The following is a 23,326-nucleotide window of genomic DNA, read 5'->3' as shown; positions in this document are numbered from 1 at the left end:
GATATGTTTTTAAGCTGACTCTGCTTTGGGCACCCATACACTCAAACAGATCAGTGCGCTCACATCAATATTCTGCTGCCATGCTAGGGCCCATCATTTTCATTTGCCACAGGACACAGGACAGGAAAAATTGGTCACCCGCACTCTGTCCGGCTTCGTGGAAGGGAACACCTGGTTGGATGAGATGCAATTCGGTTTTCGCCCAGCTCATGGGACGGAATCCGCGTTGGTGACCGTGTTAGACAATCTGCGGGCGCGAGTCGACAGTGGTCGGGCAGCCTTTTTGGTGCTGCTCGACATGTCGGCCGCGTTCGACACGGTCAGCCATCCTACCTTGATTTCAAGGCTGGAGGAGTGCGGGATCAAAGATAAGGCCAGGGATTGGTTAGTCTCCTATTTGGACAACCGTCAGCAACGGGTTTCGCTCCCTCCCTTCAGTTCAGAGGAACGGAGAGTAGGACAAGGAGTACCTCAGGGCTCAGCCATCAGCCCTATACTCTTTAACATTTACCTCCGTCCTCTAGTCCAGCTCATTAAATCATTCGGGATCTCCGCATTTAATTATGCGGATGATACCCAGCTGGTCTTTTCACTGGAGGGACAGGATGCAATTCCATTGGAGACTTTCCACCGGTGCATGCAGGCTACAGCGGAATGGCTCCGTTTGAACTCGTTACAGTTCAACGGAACCAAGACAGAGGTCCTATACTGCTCTAACGACCGAGTTCCCCGAGACCTCCCAGACGACTTCTGGCCCCCGTCATTCTCAGAGTCGGTGTCAGCCGCACAATCGGCACGTAATCTAGGTGTCATCTTTGGGCCCAACCTGCAGCTGGATCTGCACGTAAATAAGACTATATCAACGTGTATGATGCTGATCCGCATGCTGCGCAAGGTCTTACCCCTCCTCCCTGAGCAAGCCAGACCCGAAGTAGTGCGAAGTACCATCTTAAGTCGACTCGACTATTGTAACGCACTACTTCTGGAGGCCCCGGTAACTCTTCTGGGCAAACTCCAAAGGGTGCAAAATATGGCTGCCAAACTTGCCCTCTCCCGCCCCTATTACAGCTCTGCCAGGGCAGCATTACAGGAACTCCACTGGTTGCCGGTCCATCTTCGAGTTCGCTATAAAGCAGCATGTATTGTGTTCAGGGCTATCCATGGCCTGGGCCCAATCCCCTTGCGGAGAATGTTCGCCTGGTACCTTCCATCTCGAGCCTTACGCTCCTCTTCATCCAGGCTACTAATAGTTCCGCGTTTCCAGAGAGTGAGAATGGGTGGCAGATCATTCAGAGTAGCGGCGGCCAAGCTCTGGAACTCCCTGCCACTTTCACTGAGAAGTCTTGAGGATCTTTTAGCCTTCCGAAAGGCGTTGAAAACTTACCTCTTCCCCAGAACAGGCTAGGCGGCGGTATCTGTTGGATCATGGGTCAAAGCGCCAGGATGCCCTTGGTGGTGACAGGCTTGCGCTTTATAAGTATACTACAATACAATACAATACAATTATCAGCTTGACTCCATTTTTATCATCTGTCAAGTGACTGCCTCATTCTTTCTGAACCTTACCGAAAACATGCCTAGTGAACCTTTACTAATGGCTCCCATGACAATCGTATGAAGCTCAGGAAAGTGTCTTTCATGTACCTTTAGCAAACTGACTGCTAAATCCAACTCGTTCCAGTTTGCGAATGTAAGTTGGGGGTGTCCAAGTATGCCCCAAGGCCTATTCCTCGAACTGAGTGAGCATATCTACATTTGTAACTAAGGCAAACATGCTGGGGAATTTTCCAAAGTATCCTAAAGTGAAGATCATAAACTATGAGAAACTGTAGTTTTTGAAACCCAGAGTAGTCTTTGAGAGCATATCATACGTCCCATCCACCTTTATTTGCAGTGCTGTGAGGGTAATGCACTTATCATGCAGCAAACTGAACATCTACTAACTTCTGATGGAGTATGAACATGGCAAGCAGGTCAAAAACTAACCCATACATGCCAAAGACAGTCACTATTGGGCGAGTGTGGCACCAATGGATTTGAATCCATAGGTGAAGATGCAGCCATGGCATGTGTTGCTGTACTACTTTTGCTATCTGCCTTCTACCTATATCTACCTATAGCAATATCCCTGGGAAAGCACACCTACTGTGCGCTTTTATTACGCATTCATGTCTCTGTCCTCATCAGAGTACTGGCTAATAATGTAAAATTGCCAAGTGAACCTATACCAATGCCTTCTGTCTATAGTTAAATAACGCTCAAGAAAACATGTCTGTCGTGCACTATCATGCTTACTGTGCTAAATCCAACTCCTTCCAGTTGGTGGATGCAAGTGGGGGTGTTCGAAGAGCTTAATCCTTGAACTGACTGAGCATATCTATGATTGAAATTAATGCAAACATGCTGGGGAATACTGCCTAAGTTCCCTAAAGTAATAAGGCAAAAAATATCCTGTGGAACTCATTAACCAACACTTTTGCCTCTGAAAGTGTGAAAACTCAATTAATAACTTGTATCATAAGCAATACTAAAGATGTGAAAACAATCATCAAACACAATATTGTTTCCTGGACCATTTTTCAATACAATTGGTTATGATACAAGTCACTCATTGAGTTTGAACACTTTCAAAGCAAGTATAAGTGTTTGTTAAATAAGTCCAACTGGACATTTCTTTGAGTTATTACACTTACATTGGTTCTCGTGGGCAATTAGGTTGGTCCTTATGTTTTATACATAAGTTACCTAAAGGAACTTCACAATCTAGTCAAGCCTTTAGAATGTTGTCACAAGGTGTGCTCAATGAAAACGTGGGTTATGTTCTGTCCACAATTATGTGCATTCTGAGGATTATAATGCACTTGTCAATCTGCAAACAGAACACCAGCCACATTGTGTCGGCGGATACAGGTGTCAAGCAGGCCAAAAGTAACGCCATGATTTCCTCAAGTAGAGGGACAAAAGCTCTACAGCTAGTTGCCCAGTGCAGAAGTAAAACTAAATCTCTGTATACTGCATCGGAATCTCAGTCAAAGAGAAATTATCTGTAACTGTTAGCAGGTACCTTTGGAAGCATGTTATCATCAGGAACAATTGCCCTCACTCACATGAAGGTGATATGCCTCATCATTGGACTATGCTTTTCGCCAGGCTGGTGCTGTAATGCCTGGCATACCCCACAAGAGGCCACTATACCAGAGATCTTTTTATCAATATATGCCAGATGAGCAAAGTAGGACAAAGGATGTTGCATCCAAAAATTTGAGAAGATTGGCAAAAGTGTGACTTAAAATCCACTGTCAAACAGATGTTGCATTGTATTTAATGTTATCTTGTTGTTCGATGTTGAGTTTAAAAGAGCAGAGAGAGAAATTGGGAAGTAATAGTCCCTATCTGTGTTGGTAAAAATGTTGGTCACCTATAGACCATCTAATAGGCTAGGGTCTATATTTAGGTCAACATGTTTCATGCCTTATGTAGTCATGGAGCAATCTGTTGGCATTTCATCAGGTAAATGTGACCTAATCTTCTCAGCAAAATGAGGAGCTCAGTATCAACTCAAAACCCCCACAGTGCATCAGTGATAAGGTGTCCATTGACATCTTACCATCACTGGGAAGCCCTGGCTAACCGAGTGCTCTCAAAACAGAAGCCTGCATTACAAGTAAAAGAAATGTTTATTTATACAAATGAAAGTAAGAACAAATATCATAAGTGAATGTTAAATACAGTAGTGATGGCACACACCCTAATACGTTGCACATTTAAGGTGATGTGCGGCCCCGTGTGGGGCCCATGCTGCCAAAGCAGTGTGTCCACAAAACCCAGTAAACCTGCCACGGCATGACCCCAATCACTAAATCCCAGTCCGAAGTGCTTTAAAAACTACAGCATACAACCATCAGATCCTCACCCTCCTTAAAGACAAGGTAAATTGCCTTATCGGATTGCGATCACTTCAGAGAGCGACCTGTATCTGAAAAGTAAATAAAATCAACATAGTAATGTAGGTTGATCCTTGCAAAAACACAGTTGATGGACAGAATGTAGAACAATGTCATACATTCACCCGAGTACAAGGATCTGGGCCTAAATCCGTTGTTTTTTTGCACTCCACACCACCCTGGGTTAGACACTGGCTATATGCAAATCAGCTCTGACCCTGTGCCTCATGGGAACAGTCCAGTCCGAACTACCAAGCCATGTCTTTCCCAGACCGGAATCAAGCATCCAAGGACCAGTTTGTGGCTATCAGCCTTCATCAGCCTGGATAGCTTGACTCCAGTGGTGTGGAGAACCTGGGACTCATCTCTGAGCATACCCAGCACACTCGGGGTCAAAATTGTAAAAAACACAGTTGATGGACAGAATGTAGAACAATGTCATACATTCACCCCAGTACAAGGATCTGGGCCTAAATCCATCTTTTTTTTGCACTCCACACCACCCTGGGTTAGACACTGGCTATATGCAAATCAGCTCTGACCCTGTGCCTCATGGGAACAGTCCAGTCCGAACTACCAATCCATGTCGTTCCCAGACCGGAATCAAGCATCCAAGGACCAGTTTCTGGCTATCAGCCTTCATCAGCCTGGATAGCTTGACTCCAGTGGTGTGGAGAACCTGGGACTCACGTCTGAGCATACCCAGCACACTCGGGGTGAAAATTGCAAAAAACACAGTTGATGGACAGAATGTAGAACAATATCATACATTTACCCCAGTACAAAGATCTGGGCCTAAATCCATCGTTTTTTTGCACTCCACACCACCCTGGGTTAGACACTGGCTATATGCAAATCAGCTCTGACCCTGTGCCTCATGGGAACAGTCCAGTCCGAACTACCAAGCCATGTCTTTCCCAGACCCGAATCAAGCATCCAAGGACCGGTTTCTGGCTATCAGCCTTCATCAGCCTGGATAGCTTGACTCCAGTGATGTGGAGAGCCTGGGACTCACGTCTGAGCATACCCAGCACACTCGTGGTGAAAATTGCAAAAAACACAGTTGATGGACAGAATGTAGAACAATGTCATACATTCACCCCAGTACAAGGATCTGGGCCTAAATCCATCGTTTTTATGCACTCCACACCACCCTGGGTTAGACACTGGCTATGTGCAAATCAGCTCTGACCCTGTGCCCCATAGGAACAGTCCAGTCCGAACTACCAAGCCATGTCTTTCCCAGAACTACCAAGCCATGTCTTTCCCAGACCTAACAGAGCATAAGGTAGTGGGGCAGTATCAAAGAATAAACAGGCCCCCCCAGAGCACCTGTGCTCAATAACAGGAAAAACACATCAGGCAGTCCCACTTACTTGCCGATTCCCATGAGTGTTAATGGCACCTACCCCATCCTCACTTCTGAATATTTTGTAAATTGAGTCACAGGGGTTTAAAAGTGTTTGGGTCGGGTTAGCATGGTCAATGGCAGCTGTCTGCTACACAATGTTTCATGTTGTGTGTGTGGATCACAGCAATGAGGACCTACATAGAGCAGGGCAGGCCTAACGTGCGTTAGCCAAACATGCTGATTGGTTGATGCCCGATACCTTGTGGTGGGAGGTCAAGAGTAGTCCCGGGGATATACACAGTATGTAAATCAATCAAAAGTTCTGGGCATAAATATATGTTTATTGAAAAAATGCAATACAGTGTTCATGGTCACCTGTATTTGGAAATGCCGGGAGTATGGTTGTGAGAAAACAAAAAATATTGTGTCTATCAGAAATGAGACTATGACGTCCACCTTCTAGTCTGAGGCAGTGATTCCCCATTCAGTGCCCGAGGCAACTGCTCAGTATCTCAGTAAATAAAGAGTGTACTGTCCCTGACTCACTCACCCTCACAATGTTGCTAGGTCCTTTTAGAGTGACTTATACCTCCGGCTAGTCAGTTACATGTCGCAGTAGATGCCAGGCAGACAAAAGCCCTACATAAATATGTAAGTCAGTGGGACAAACCTAAGTGTTTACCCAGGAGGGCGCATCTTATTTTCTGAACTCCGTCCAATATATGTCATTGTTTAATCCTGAACTATCAGTCCAGAGATGTATTACCCACTGTTGTTCCTTCTCATTAAGTCTCCTCATTATGTCATTGCCAACCAGCCATAGTCTCTATAATTTTCCATCTGAAATCAGTGGTTGAGTGGTTCTTAGTAACAAAGTGTGAACAACATTTGGTGGTCAGTCTTTTACATCTGATATTGCTCTAATGTTCATTGATTCTTGTCTTTACCACTCTTGAGGTCATCACCACATACCTCAGGCCTCATGGACAGGTTGTGAGATACACACAGTTCTTGGATTGACAGTTTGTGGGCTTCACTAGTCACCATTCCTCGCTGAGACCTAAATCCAGAGTCTTGGTAGCTCAAGTTAGGGGACACGCATCACACCTACCACAGGAAAAGTGGCCAGTGACCGGAGCTAACCCCCATGCAGTAGTGATGTTTGTGTGTATCTTTGTGATCCGGGGTCTAGTATGGACCACAAAGTCCGGATATTTCTGGTGCGCTTTTAGGCAAAGAGGGTTTTTTTTTTTTAGATTACCCCCACATTAACAGATCATCGTTTTTTTATTACTTTGTGATTTTGTTAGAAGCTGGCGTAAATATGGTCATGCATGTAAGTTGTGAGTTCAGGGATTTGTCCACAGGGGCTGAAATGGCCTTGTGATGGTTATTGTAGGCTCTCTTGCGTAGTGTTTTATTGGTTCACTGATAAAATATTGATGGTAAAATTATTGATGTTCAAAATATAGAATAAAAAATATAGACTACAAAAATATTGACTCTCATACCTACACAGGTAAGTACAAAAATATTGAATCAAAAATATTGATGTAAAAAATTATAGATGTAAAAAATATTGATTTAAATATATATATATAAAATAATATAATATATATTAAATATATAAGTATTAATATTAATTTTAACAAAATAAATGAAAGTAAAGATACATTTTCACACAATATTACAAATAAAAGTAATTAAAAAAATAAACACATAAACATAACAATTTATTCATACATATATTTACTTTAAAATAATTAATACATTGATCTTTAATTTATTTTACAACTTTAAAATTATATAAAAATAATATATATATATAAAAAATTTAAAATATGAAAAACAATTCTGGAATAAATTAAAACCTTCATCTATGAAAACAGATTTAAACTTAAATTGCCCAAATCAATCAGTGCAACAGTAGAAAAAGTGTTAGATTATCAAGACAGGCGATACAATTATCGTCGCTTTAGCGGCAGAAAACTGCCACTAAAGTGGCGATAATGGGCTTGATAATATGCTCTATGGAATTCCAATTAAAGCCCATGATAGATGTGAAGGACATCTAACATGAGCTTCAATTGGAATTCCATGAAGCATATTATCAAGCCCACTCTCGCTGCTTTAGCGGCAGTTTTCTGACTCTAAAGCGGCGATAATTTTATTGTCTGTCTTGATAATATGCCCCAAGATGTACTATTTCAACTCCAATGAGTATGGAAAGTGTTGGATAGCGGCGGGGTAAAAATTACTATTCCCACTCCAGAGAGTGCAACAGTAGGGAAAGTGTTGGATAGTGGGGAGGTAATAATTACTATTCCAACTCCAGTGGGTACAACAGTAGGGAAAGTGAAGGATAGCAGAGAGATACAAATTACTATTCCCACTCAAGTGAGTGCAACAGTAGGGAAAGTGCTGGATAGCAGAGGGGTAAAAATTACTATTCCAACTCCCGGGATTGCAACAGTAGGTAAAGTGCTGGATAGCGGAGGGGTAAACATTACTATTCCCACTCCTGAGAGTGCAACAGTTGGGAAAGTGTTAGGTAGCGGAGAGGTAAAAATTACTATTCCAACTCCAGTGAGTGCAACAGTAGGGAAAGTGCATGATAGCGGGGAGATAAAAATTACTATTCCCAATACGGAAAGTGCAACAGTAGGGAAAGTGCTAGATAGTGGCGGGATTAAAAATTACTATTAGAACTCCCGTGAGTGCAGCAGTAAGGAAACTGCTGGATAGCAGAGGGGTAAAAATTACTATTCTCACTCCAGTAAATTCAACAGTTGGGAAAGTGTTTGATACCGGAGGGAAAAACAATATTATTCACACTCAAACACTTATATATATATATATATATTAAATTTTTCTTAAAATAAATGATAATAATCAAAATTAAAAAATAAAAATGATTAAACATATAAGAACACATATTATAATGTGAATTACATATAACAAAATCCTACAAATATTATATAAATTAAAATAAGAAATACATTTACAATAAAATAACTTTTAAACTAGAAAATATTTACAAATAAAAAAATATATAACAACATAAATGTATTTATTTTGTTTCCTACCCTATAACACCACACCAATACCAAAGCACTTCAACATGTTTAATTACATGTATTTACATAATGAACATAATTAATAATCAATAAATAAATATTGATAAAAGAACTAATAAACATTGACTACACACACTTTAACACTATAATATGCACAACACACACCTACAATAAACTATAAAATAATAAAACACAATTAAAATGTATTAAAAAATTTTAAACCATTACTATTAACAACTAATAATTAAATAATCCAAATGTATTTAATACCGGGGGCGTGGCTTACGCACCGACGCGACATGGCGGATCCTGTTTGAGCTCTGCAGCGACGCTGAACTTCGCTGCATAGTGTGAGCCTTGTCCGCTTACTTTCCTGACCGCGGACCTTTGGAATGGCTTAGTGAGGATGGGGTGAGCCTTCCAGTTCCGTTTTTCGAATTCCTGGCACCAGCTATGAACCCTTTTGCCGCGGCGGTGAGTTTCCACATATAGAATCGCGGGCACCCGCCATTTTTGTTTTCAGTGTCGGCGCTCGCATTCTTCTCAATATTGGACCGTTTTCTCTCAGAGACCAGCGCAATATAGGCCTGTTTTACCTCAGAGAACAGTTTACAAAAGCATGTTTTTGGGCCTTTATGTTCTCAAACTGATCGCTATAACAGCAAATCATTTCATAATGCTCAGCTTGGTTAACTGGCCCCTTTTTTATTGTGTTACATCCAATTATTTTCAAATATTTACTTGATTTGCAAATCATGATATCTGAACAGCTTCCACAACAAGATTATGGGTGCACTATTATTGACATATGATTTATGTGGCAACCCACAACAAATGGATCTTAACTGCAGGAACACCACTGCAGAGAGGAAAATATAACACAGGGCTTCCATCATTCTGTGTTGTGGTACTCAAATGTCCCTCTTACTACCAGCTTTCGGATATGTGTGCTTGGAAAATGTTTCTTTTTTTTCATTCATCTGAAAGAATGACTGGGCACTTACTGTTATATAAAAGTGCTCCCATTAACAGTATTTTAATACTTATTGTGCCAGTAAGGCTAATATCTCTTTAATAGGTACATATTGGGATATATGTTATGCCAGTCTTCGGGTTGTTTTGCTACTACTGATTAATATTCTTCCAATAAGGTGTGACATATGTTGAAGACTATGACAATATAACTCTTCTCATCCTTACAAGAAATACTCCTTTTCTCTTATATTTTCGAGACGCATTTACCTAGCGCTGTGCTTTATAAATCGCTCTCTTTAGTTCTTCACAATGGTTAGTGATCATACTGTCAGATCTTCCTCCTCTGTTACAAAACCAGAAATACATAAAAACGATCCACCTTCTCCTATTCTCTCCTCACAAAATCCAGTCCTGGACTCTATCTTAGACAAAGTACGCGGCCTTCAACCTTTTATGTCCGCTACCAATGAAAAGCTAAGACAGATTGAGGAGATATGGATTATCATGGAGGGAAAGGTTTTGGAACTTGAACAGCGAGTGAGCGACTTATAAGATGTTTCTTCAAAGATTCCAACATTAGAACAAGAAATTTACAAGTTAAAACCACACACAGAGGATCTTGGAAATTGTAATCAAATGAATAATCTACGCCTTTACGGACTTCTGGAAAATATTGAAGTTTCTGATATAGTTTTATTCCTTCAGAAGTTCCTACCTGAACTTTTGGATCTTAAGCCATCTGCATCTCCCCTCAACATAAAGAGAATGCATTGTCTTGGTCGTCTCCATCCTACTTCAAGTAAACCACGTGGAATTATAATGCTCTTCTTGGAATTTACCGAGCTCATGCATGTCCTGAAGGCAGTCAGGCTTAAGCGTCGTCTCATCTGATCAGGCCATAATATCTTCATTTCCCAGGATGTTTCCAATGCAACAAATGCTTGCTGTAAAGACTTTCTTGCCTTACACCTTCAGATGAGACAGCTTCATATTCAATATGGAAGACTTCATCAATGCCTTTGTAAAATTACACATTTGAAGATCCGGACAAACTTAAACTCTTTCTGCATAATATCTACTCTCGTGGATACCCACATTTGACTGTTCTTTTAATACAATGCCTCTTAACCGCATGCGCGCTAGCGGTTTTCCCGCTGCGCGCTGAAAATGTGAACAACCCGCGTTACGTGACAAAGCCAGCTCGTCATGCGCGTAGCGCAGGTAACGCCCATGACGAGCTGGCTTTGTCATGAGCGCTGAAGGGGTTAATATGGTCATATAAGTTATACTTTGTTGAAATTCAATGATTAGTCATGGTTGTTTTCTTCTTTACGAGGTTCTCATTTTATCTGTTTATTATTATCACTGTCCATGTTCTTCGATGTCACAATGCTCCTCCAACTTCGGATATTTCTTGCTTTACAGATCTGGATTTTACTCGTTGATCTGTTTACTTTTTTCCTGATCAGTCTTCCTCTTTTTTCTTCCTTCTGTGTTTTCTTCATTTTCCTTCTTTCTTATCCATCTATATCTATCCTGTTGTCTTTCTTTTGGTTTCATTTACATTTACTGTCTTATTTATTGTAGTGTTTTCTCTGCATCACATAATTATCTTTCATCAGTCATTCTTCCTTCCAGTCATGTTTTTTGGTAAATGCTTTACCTCTAATAATGCTTTTTTTCACCACATATCAAAAATTGTCTCTCTTCCTCATTCCTTTTTGTTGTTTATGAAGTTTTGTGTTCCTTTTTCCTCACATACCCCCTAATCAAGCAACATGATTAATTTGGTCTCGTGGAATTTACCTGGTCTATGTCATCCTGTCAAACGTCAAAAGGTATTGTCTCATTTAGCTAAACTCAACACCTAAGTTGCTTTTTTTACAGGAAACCCATTGCAATGATCTAGAATCTCTTAAACTCAAACGACAATTGGTTAATCCGATTGTTTTTTCTCCTGCTACGGATCGTCATGGTGGTGTTGCTATATTATTTCATAAATCTATTAATGCTCAAATATTATCATCAGATTGTGACTCTCATGGTCGTTGGGTGCTGGTTAATACTGTCATTAACAAAATGCAAATGACTTTTTTCAATATTTTTGGCCCTTATAAAACCTAATCTGGATTTTTGGCAGTCAATAAAAATTAAACTAGTAACTATATCTAACTCTAACATAGTGGTTGGTGGTGACTTCATTAATTGGTTGGATCCTTTTTCAGACAGAAAATCCAAATGTAAATTTAAACCTGACAAAACCCACAAATCATTCCAATCTGCAATTTCTTCTCGGCCTCTATTTGACTCATGAAAAACATGTAATCCTGATACCTCAAAATTTACTTTCTTCTCCCCTGTTCACCATCCAAGGTCTCGTGTTGATTACTTTTTATTTTCCAAATCATTACTGCCTTGTCTACACTCATCAGAAATTGGTTCTATTTTTATTTCTGACTATGCTCCCTTTTCTACATCAATTGATCTATCCATTAACACATGCAAACAAGGCCGATGGCGATTTAACAATCACCTTTTACCAGACCTTACTTTTATTTCAGAAGCGACCTCCTTTATTAATGAATTTTTTGCACTTAACAACTATTTGGATACCTCAATGCAGAATAATTGGGATGCATTTAAAGCAGATAATACTACCGTAGATCGGGGGTCTAAAGGGAATGTTTATAGACCTATAAGTGTATATTCCCTCATATATTTTGAAAAAACAATGTATACACCTATGGTCTTATACATGTGTGTGCAATGTAAAAAGACATGCCCTAGAGAAACTCTCTCCTCTCAGAATAGTGTTATAACACAGGGGAAGGCGTCCCTTAGGGATAAGACCCCTCACTTACCCGAAGGTGACATGCTTCATCATATGGGGCCTCCTTACCAGTGGAGAAATCCTAGTCGCCACTGGGAGCTACTACTTCACGATTTTAAGGAAGGAGCTCAGAGATGTTTTCCATAGTATTCCAGAAGGCAACACGCATAGAAAAAACGAGCCCTACAAGACTCCAGAGACTCACCTGTCCGTCGGTACCTCTTCGTGGAATGAGCTGGCCCCGGGAGGTACCGAACGTCAGGTCTATCCTAGTTTTAAACAGTCTGCTCACCAATAGGGTGCCGATGTGCTGTGGGACCGGTCCTCTCAGTCCCGGGCGTCTATCTTCGCGCCTGCGTGTTAATTAAACAATGCGCATGTGCAGTCTTGTAACACTGCTTACTCACGCGTCTATCCTTGCGCCTCTGCGATGTATCTTCACTGCGCCTGTGCGGTAGTGTGGCACTCTTTACCCGCGTGTGTGCCTAACTTTGAACAATTCTACTAGAGTAAAAACAAAAACTAGTAGCTTACTGAGTGCCTATATTAGAACCAGTTCCCATAAATAATAATTCTTGCGGAATTAAAGACATAAATGTAGCGCGATTTACGTTACACGCATGCGCAATAAAATATAGTCAAATGCCCACACATGCGCGCCACGCTTTACGTACGAGCAGATGGCCGTATACTCAAAGTTAGGCACACACGCGGGTAAAGAGTGCCACACTACCGCACATGCGCAGTGAAGATACATCGCAGAGGCGCAAGGATAGACGCGCGAGTAAGCAGTGTTACAAGACTGCACATGCGCATTGTTTAATTAACACGCAGGGGCGAAGATAGACGCCCGGGACTGAGAGGACCCGTCCCCCAGCACATCGGCACCCTATTGGTGAGCAGACTGTTTAAAACTAGGATAGACCTGACTTTCGGTACCTCCCGGGGCCAGCTCATTCCACGAAGAGGTACCGACGGACAGGTGAGTCTCTGGAGTCTTGTAGGGCTCGTTTTTTCTATGCGTGTTGCCTTCTGGAATACTATGGGCTTTACAAGTGCCCTGTCTTTTTGAAGGAGCTCAGTTATAGTAGACTATTGTCACTAGATAACCATGCCAAAAATCGCTAGTATAAGAACATTTGTTGTCCTGATAGCATTGTTAGACTTCACTTTCTCCCTCATCCTATAGTGTACATGTCCCTTACAATAGGGAAATTGGTATTTATCAGGTAGAAGACAGTGTAGCTAAGTTTACTACAGTGCCTTACTTTCCTCCCGCAGTGCGCGGCCTCCCTCCTTGAGCGGCTTGACAGGTAGAGGTGAGGCTGGATTATCCAACATTTGTGGGTAAGTCCATAATAATCATAATTCTAAAAATTAAGAGTGATCAACTGTGACATAGTGACATGAGCACAGTGTACAGTTCTACATGTGATTATATTGAGTTTGATATGCCCTATTCTATATTTTTTCCTCCCTTTTATCTCTAAATGCCACCCTTGTATCTTATGTTTTCTTTATAGATTTCCAGAGTATGACCTGACTAAAGAAAAGAATTGAGCAGGAATACTGGTGGTATATTAGAAAATTATCTATCCGTATCATTTACACATTATTGCAGCAGCATTGTTAAATATCTGGGGGCATATTATCAAGGGGCTTTATCTCCGCTTTTTTGGCTTTAAAAGCCAAGAAAGCGGAGATAAAATTATCTCCCTATTACCAAGCTGTCGCTAACACCAGTTAGCGACAGCTAATAGGAGATAGTGACCATCTTGGGCCCCACTTTGCATGTCAGTGATATTTATCACTAATGACATGCAAAGTGGGCGTGCCAAGATGTTAGCGACTGAAAACAGTCGCTAACATCGCTATCTCCTATTACCAACTTTTGGAGATATTCCCGCTAAGCGCGAATATCTCCAAAAGCTAACACTTGCCCAGGAGCAGTTCTTAGCCATGTTATCCAATGGGAGGTGGATAACATGGCTAAGAGCATTTGCTCGATAATGCATGAATATCGCTGACTTTTCAGCGATATTCATGCATTGCGGCCGTTTTTTATCGCATTTGCGATAAACCTTGCTAATAGCAAGGTTTATCTGCGATAAAAATCGCCGATTTGCGGCGATAATTTTTGTCTCTAAATAAGTTAGAGACAAAAATTATCTCTATTGGTTGGTAATATGCCCCCTGGTCCTGAAAAAAACCGCTGATACAAACCTTGATCAACAGGCTGAAACATGTTGACCTATCACTAACAGTGGTTTATATCCATACCACTGTGCTGTTACATTTTTAATCCTGTCAGGTAGAACACATTAATAAAGACAATTGGTGATCCTATCTAGACAGTTTTAACTCACACCCTTCCATCACACAGCGCTGCTTAAATCCTCACTACAACCCAACATTTCACATATGGGATTACCATCCTACCTTTGGAAAAAACATCTCTGAGCTCCTTCCTTAAAATCGTGAAGTAGTAGCTCCCAGTGGCGACTAGGATTTCTCCACTGGTAAGGAGGCCCCATATGATGAAGCATGTCACCTTCGGGTGAGTGAGGGGTCTTATCCTTAAGGGATGCCTTCCCCTGTGTTATAACACTATTCTGAGAGGAGAGAGATTCTTTAGGGCATGTCTTTTTACATTGCACACACATGTATAAGACCATAGGTGTATACATAGTTTTTTCATGCATTTAAAGCATCCTTTAGAGCGTTTACTATTGCTTATTCTTCAAAGAAAAGAAAGTTAATAAATGCCAAATATAAAGGAACCCTAACACTAATCAAAACTATGGAACACAAATATTTCTCATCCAAGTCCACCTCATCATTACAAGAGTTAATTATAGCCAAATCCTCCCTGAATAAACTTGCCACTGTAGACGCACACTGTAGACGCATGTAACATCCTTCTTAAGGTTAAATCAAAATTTCACTGAGGCCAAAACAATGAAGGAAAAATGCTAGTGAATTATTTAAAAAATCAAATCAGAACGTAAAAACATCGGCCTTATCCATGCAGAGACGAACAATGTACTCCTCTCATCTGATTCTGATATTATTAATACATTTCAATCATATTACAATCTCTTTTACACAGAAACTACTAATCCCTCTAATGAAGATTTTATATTGTTTTTCCAAGGTATTCCTAAGCCTAAATCTCTCCCATATATCTTTTTGCCACTAGAGGAGGACATTTCTCTTCAAGAAATATCTGATACTCAAAAATCTGTGAAAAATCGAAGGCATATGCAGGCCCTGATGGCTTTTCAGTTGAATTATTTTTAGCCTTTTCCTCAATTTTTGCAACAAAATTATTAGAACTTTTTAATCATTCATATCCAATTCCAAGGCCTGTGGCTCTTTTTTAGAAAAACTTATGATTGTTATCCCTCAACCAGATAAAGACCCTTCCTCCTGTAAAAATGTTTGCCCTATTTTACTAATCAATTATGACTGTGAAATTTGTGCAAGGATTTTGGCTTCCCGTTTGGAGAAAGTTATTCCTCTTCCCATTTCCCAGATCAAGATGGCTTTATCAAAGGAGGGTTAGCCTCTGATAATGCCAGAATGTTTTCTAATATTCTCACTCTTAGTAAAAATTATCCCTCTCCCCTAGCTGCATTATCTCTGGATGCAGAAAAAGCTTTCAATAGAATTAATTGGGAATTCATGTTACACACCTTACAATGGTTTGGATTTGGCCCAAAGTTCATTTCCTACTTAAAATTATTATATACAGATCCAAAAGCATGTGTTTTTGTTAATGGTCTTTTTTCAACATATTTTTCTCTCCAAAGAGGTACACCTCAAGGGTGCCCTCTTTGACCATTACTTTTCTTGTTATGTTTGAAACCCTTCCTTGAATGAATTAGAAATAACCCTCTTATTACTGGCTTTACTCTGAAATCCCACAAAATAAAACTCTCAGCATATGCAGAAGATGTTCTTCTTTATATGTCCAACCCTGTTTCTTCTCTTCCCCCCTTTGTACATGAAATTTCATCATTCTCTAATGTTTCAGGATATACACTAAATTTCTCCAAGACTGAGATTTTACCTTTAAACTCCTCATGCTACAGACATATGTTTGTATCTGGTGTTTTCCTTTTTGCTGATTATGGCTGATTTTGTTGGACTTGCATTTGATGACGAAACCTTAAATTCCATCCTGGCTAATAATCCGAGCATCTTAGACTCTCTGCTAGAAACGACCAATATAAAAGATGACTGGCCAGCGTTGCTAAATTTGAAAAAAACTCATTCACGTACCTCCATCCATGGATTGGTAATGGCTGAATATTTAAGGGGTAAATGTGCACCAACAGGCTTAATAGTGACCAATACGCCCAGACTGTTCCTAACTGACAAAGACTTCCTCCGAGACTGGTCTCTCATTGCGTGGCGATGCACAAGAGATTGGCTCATTCTGATTATCTGCACCGCCAAGAGGATTGCAGATGCAATCTTAATAGAGATCCAGACACTGGAAGGCCAAATTAAAGCTACCTGTAGTACCTTGTTTAAGAAACATCTGGATGAAACTAATAAAACCAACAAGGACTATAGGGAAAACATCCTCACTAGTAAAATAGATAAATTCAAGAAAGATCTAGATCGCTTTTCTCTTGTTAAAATCTATCCAAATACTAGTGATAATTATGTGGCACCTGAGTATAACAGTAAGGGGAAGCGCTACTGATCCAACTATTCAACTTCAGGATCCGATTCAAGTTCTAGTGACTCTGATACCTCCAACACAGCAGGCCTACAAAATAGAGGCCGAGGGCAACAATGGAGATTTAACAAGAGAAGAGGGATGCAGGGTAACTACCAGAACTCAGGACCATGGTTGCCTCCGGGACCCTGGGGTTTCCAACCACAACCTTTTGTACCACAGATGCACCCTTTTGCACAACACCCTCAGTTCTTCTCTGAGCCGTCTTTTTTAGGGCAGGGTCGGGGTCGCAGCTGAGGCCGGAGAAGAGGACAACAAACCTTTCATTGGGAATCGGACCCTACATTTCCCAACACATGGAGCAGAAGGGCAGCCCAACAGACTACCAACACAGGGACAACCAGAACTTCACAGTTAACTTGAGTTCACGCACTTTGTCATCTGATGAACAGGATGTTCTGGAAAAAGGGCTAGGCTTTGTTCCCACCAACTGTGGAGATCCTTTTCTAACAAGATGTGAACTTGAAAAATTCTTCAGGAAAGTACGCCTCCATTTTTTCTATAAAAATAAGGACGAAAATGCCACAAGTATGGAGTAAGACCGGTTGATCAACACCGGACTACGTCCAAGATCTGAGTTTACCCCCCTTCCTCACCAGGTCCCTTCACAAGTGACAACATTCGAACAAGCAGTAACGCATGATGTTATGGCCCTGTATGATAATGATCACCATAGCTTTCAAAACCTCTCTAACAAAGGAAAGAATGTGCTCTCAAGTTTATCAAGAGACCAATCGATAATCATAAAACCAGCAGATAAGGGGGGTGCAACAGTTATTATGGACATGGCTGATTATCGAGATGAGTGTCTTAGACAACTGAATAACACTCAAGCCTACCGTAAATTGTCCATTGATCCTACTCCACGCCTTCTCACAGAGATTTCATCTCTAGTTGAAGAAGGCAGTGCTGAAGGGTGGATTACACCTCAAGAAGCTAGGTTTTTGGTGACATCTAAACCTGTAATGCCCGGATTTTATTATTTACCCAAGATACACAAGGCTACCAGACCTCCTCCTGGACGCCCCATTATTTCAGGTATTGGTTCCCTACTGGAGCCCTTATCCACCTTTGTGGACTTTTTTCTCAGGCCACTCGTGAAAGTGATGCCTACATACCTGCAGGACACAGCAGACGTCCTTAGACTTCTTCCAGAGATTGAATTCAATGTTGAAACTGGCCTATTGGTCAGTTTGGACGTAGAGTCGCTCTATACCTGCATTCCGCAGGAAGAAACCCTGGAGGTTATTAGACAACTTCTTACCTCACAGGATCTAGGCAGCATCACTCCTGTCTATTTCATCATGGATTGCTCTAGATTAGCTATGATGGAAAATGTCTTTAAGTTTGAAGAACAGGTCTTTCTCCAGGTCTCGGGGTCATCTATGGGGAGCATTTTCGCCCGAGCCTCGCCAACTTATATGTACACCTATTTGAACAAGATTGTATTCTCAACCATAGTAACCATTTCTTCCATCATGAGGTGCTATGGAAGAGATACATAGACGATATTCTGTTGGTGTGGTGAGGCACTGCCTCTGAGATCGAACTATTCCACAAGTGGCTCAATGATCAAAACCAGTTCCTGAATTTCACAGTTGAGTTCAGCCAGGACCACCTTGCTTTTTTGGATATCCTCATCTTTCCTAAAGGTGGAGGATTGGAATGCGAACTTTACACAAAACCTATGGCCAGGAATTCTCTCCTGGCTTTTGAAAGTCACTATCCACGGGCTCTACGTGAAAACCTTCCCGTGGGACAGTTCCTGCGGGTAAGAAGAAACTGTTCTACCAAACTGTCGTTTGATAAACATGCAGAAAAACTATCCAATAATCTACAAGAACGACACTATCCTAAACACCTGGTGAAAAAAAGCTTGGAAACGGGCCTCCAATAACAATCAGGATGCCCTATTGGATAGACGTCCTAAGAAGGCTCCACTAGACAGACTAACTTTTGTAAGCACCTTTTGTGTTCTCTCTAATAAAATTCAATGAACAGTACGCAAACACTGGGGCATTTTAAATGTAGCGGACTCAAGTGTCCCTTTGCCACTTTTTTCGTTCAAGAGAGCACATAGTGTACGCGACACCTTGGTCCATACTAGACCCAGGACACTAGCAGTAGATATTACCAATAGTCTTTGGAACCTTCCGCCAGTGCAGGGCCATTATCCCTGCGGCTCCTGTAGTGTCTGCCCTCAGACCTACAAAACGGACTGTGATGTATTCCTATAGGTTCTGTATTGATCCCCCTATTCCTGACCCTATTCTGGTTAACAAGTTAACTAGCAGCCATCCCATGAGGCAGAAAACCCCCATGAGGCAGAAAACCCCCATGATGCAGGAACCGTTATCTGATTAAGCCACACTACGGCACAGGAACGTGTTATCTGATTAGGTCATAACGCTTGCCATCTAATTAGACAAGCGATATTCCTCCAGCCCCTGATAAGGCATACGGAGTTCTCAAAACAAATCAAACCTATGACAGACCTGGGAAAAACCCTGCGGCCATTGTTTTGATTTCACCGAGAACTTCAGCAAAAGAATGTGCTAACGACCAGGTCGTATGACATCCTTATTGACGTATCTATGTCCATCCTTACGTCAATCTCGGCACCTTAAAGGTATAAATATTACCGATATTGCCCTATGCAAACACACGCGGTGGTGACGAGATCGGAGCAGCCAGACTTGCCGAAGCCCAGAGCAGAGCAGACCCCGCTGGCGCAGCCCCGCCTTCCTGACGCGCTGAGAACGAGAAGCTGCCTTTTCTCCTGCCGAGAAATCCAGCTCCGGCGCTTCCGGGTAGCCCTCGCAGGCAGCCTGGAATATCGAGACCAGAGACGAGAGATACCATCCCTCATTCATCCTAGATTCCAGGTACAGAACTGAATAACCCCTTGCAGAGAATTCTTTAGTCAGTCACTTGGCAAAACAAACTTAACTTAAACTGCTACTTTCTATTCCCGCCCACGTATTAGGCTTAGGTCAGGTACATTTGGGGTAGGCGTAGCTAGAAACATCAGTTGAGTACGATTAGTCAAATGTATATGTGTATGTATCTATTTTATCCATTTTAAACCTTCATATGGCTTAGAAACCATATAAATGTTTTTACAGTATTATTTTATACTTCTGCTTTTAATGTATGCACTTTACTTAACCATAAGTATTGCAATAATATCGATCCATTTCTCTTGTATGAGAAAAGAGACTGATCAATAAATAACATATTTTATTGAACACGCCCGTCTCTTCCTTTTCTCTACAATCTGGTGAGACTAAGAATGCACGTACTGACTGAGTAAAATAAGTCGTCTTTTGTTTTCACACGACTCTAGAGATACACTCTTGATTAGGGGAGAGCAAAGTTGTCATGTTCTATGGTTGTCAGAAACTAAATCCCTTCTTGTCTATCCAGGGAGGTTCAACTCCTCCTTGCCTATTCGAGAAAGTTTCTAGTGAACTCTGAGCTAGCTGGCAAACCCCAAAACTTTAAGTCTAATATCGACAGTAGTAGACCTAGTTAACGTCTGGTCTAGGCCTATACTATTGAAGGTATTATTCCAATGCGCAGAGCCTATTGGGATAATAGGAACTACACTACATGGCGCCCAACGCGTTTGGAAGGGCGATAAAACTAACGTAAGACATTTAGAGTAACTCAGTCGTGCTTTTTCACTCAGACCCCTTTTTTCCCATAATACTCCAAAGACGTCTGGAGTGGGTGAAAGGTAATATCCGCCAGACCTCGCAGGAGGAAACTCCTATGTATGGTTCTTGGTTTAGTCAACGTTGAAGGATACACTGTTCCAAAATATTGTGCATCTAATCTTTGTTTCCATAAGAACCTGATCTGCAAACAAACTAAATAACCTTCTGGACAGTACAATGTCAGACACTGAAGGAGAAAGAGAGGCAGTTAGAATAGCAACTGAACTCGCAGCAGCTGATAATGCACTGCAAGACGCTGACCAGGATATAATACTCATCCCGGTCAACACAAGAAAATCTATAACTTTAAAACTTATAGAAAATGGACTGACACCTAGAGGTGGCACAGTCATATTTGTAATTGAGGCACACGAATATCGGCAGATAGAGGTATTCTATTCATGGATACACTTTCCAGCAGCAAATGCTGTAACAAAGGTCTTCCACTATTACAAAACAGAGGAACCTCCTAATGAGTACACTCCTTTCGAGGAGGTGGAAGTACCACTTAAATTTCAAGAGCATCTGCTCTTATTTAATGGCGCCCTAAAACACAATAATCACATCACCAGGCTCGGTCCCTTAGGTAGACCAGGAGCAACGTGGCCGGTCCTAGCCGGATACACACCACACCCAGACATCGAAAGAATGCCTGCACCAGAGCTTTTAACACAGCTAAAACAATTAATAAAAGTACATAGACAATTAGTCCAATATGTGATGCGGACTTCAACAATCCAACCAGCAATTAAAATTCCACAGCTGACCCCTCACCAGGGGAACACAAATAAAATTACACCACAGAACATACAATCCTGCCTAGGTAAAGTACCAGCTAAACGGGAACAAATACCATTCTGGTTAGCACAAAAAATCACCCAAATAGAGGCGGTGTTTCCAGACACCACCCCGTTAGACAAACACAGGATTCTGACTATCTGTCTTCCAATGGGAATCGCACCACACATGGAGGACTGTGACACTTGGGGTACAGTCTTTGCTTCCATCTACACAAAAACGCACAGTGTTCCATCCATTTCGGTAATACCAGATATGCTAAAACAAATTCAAGACGAATACGGTCCAGAACCCGCTTTACCTCTTGGTATGAAATTACTAAAAGACTTCAAGCAGGTCTCGGCTATATTATTAGCCAACATAAAGGGAGAAGCAGCAAACGTGGCAATCCGCCAGAGGTTAAAGGAGACAGATATAGCAGACCAACCAGCTGAAATTGCCAGAATTATAGAAAAGTCCTATGAGGAACTAGGTAGAGATAGTTTAGGTGGAATACCAGTAAAACCACAACTGATTGAAAGTCCTGAAAAAATATTTTTTAATAATAATTCAACATCACAAAAAAAAAGGGGGGATGGAAAGAAACAATCCAATCCTAAAGAAAAGAAATTGCAGTCGAGAGGAAGGTCTCCTCGGCGAAGAGAAAAATCTCCAAACCAAAGACACAGGTCACCCCAAAGTAACCCCTCTGGGAAAAGATATAACCTTAGAAATAGGGATAATATAAAGAAGCCTGATAGATATCAAGACATTGATACACGTCCCTCTCAATCTTTTCAGACTTCCTCGCAGAAATCGGAAAGAAGAGGACGATCAGAACAAAGAGAAGAGCACGCCAAGTCCAAAGACAAGGAACCTGCTCATCTAAAAAAGAAATTACAATTTCCAAAAAAGAAGGTAGCCAGTATCAAGGTAGTTAACAATGCCGAGAATACTGAGGACACAACTGAAAAACGGAGAATGGGCTCAGACAATGCTAGACAGCGCAGCAGAAGTGAGCATAGCTCGCAAAGTCCTTATGAATTATCTGGAGACAGTGGACACGAATGAATATCTTCAAGTGGAAACTGCAGACACCAGAGTTAGCAAACCTCACAAAATATATGAAATAACTTTACGTATAGAAGGGGATAAGACTAGAAAAATAAGGGGACTATTTTGGGATAATCTCTCCAAGGGCTATGACATCCTTCTAGCTGAAAAAGACTGGCCACCAGAGTTTGTCAGGGAGAGCCCTCATGGCGAAGAAATAATTATGCCTGCCTTCTCAAATCATATCCCAATTCATAAAAAATATACACTTGCCAGAAAGTGGGCAGTAGCTCTAGCTCCTGCTTTATATAAAAATCATGTAGGATGGGATGAGGACTCTCCTCCTCACAAAATCCAGTTAAAATCACAACCTACTGCACAGAGACAGTACCCAATTAAGCAAGAAGCTAAAAAACAGGTAAAAGAAATTCTAGATCAATTAGAATACCAGGGGGTGATTGAAACTTGCACCTCACAAATGAACAACCCTTTGTTTCCGGTCTCCAAACCAGACAATTCATATCGTCTAGTTTTGGATTACCGACACCTTAACTCATGTTGCAAAACTTTTGCAGTGCAAAACTTGCATAGTGCTGCACTAATGAATAACATAGTGCGCAAAAAATACAAAACAACATTAGACATCTCTAATGGATTCTTTTGTCAAAACATAGCACCAGAGAGCAGATATTTGTCTACGTTCTCAATAAATGGCACTCAAAAACAATTCTGTCGGTTAGCCCAGGGGTACAAGAATAGCCCAGGGGTATTCTCAGCGAGAGTAACAGAATTACTACAAACATACGATGACGAAGCATTATCTTATGTCGACGACATATACTTAACAGAT

This window comes from Lissotriton helveticus, chromosome 6, assembly GCF_964261635.1.
Source record: "Lissotriton helveticus chromosome 6, aLisHel1.1, whole genome shotgun sequence".
Lineage (NCBI taxonomy): Eukaryota > Metazoa > Chordata > Amphibia > Caudata > Salamandridae > Lissotriton > Lissotriton helveticus.
The sequence above is the reverse complement of the archived record's forward strand: the minus strand, read 5'-3'. Positions refer to the sequence as shown.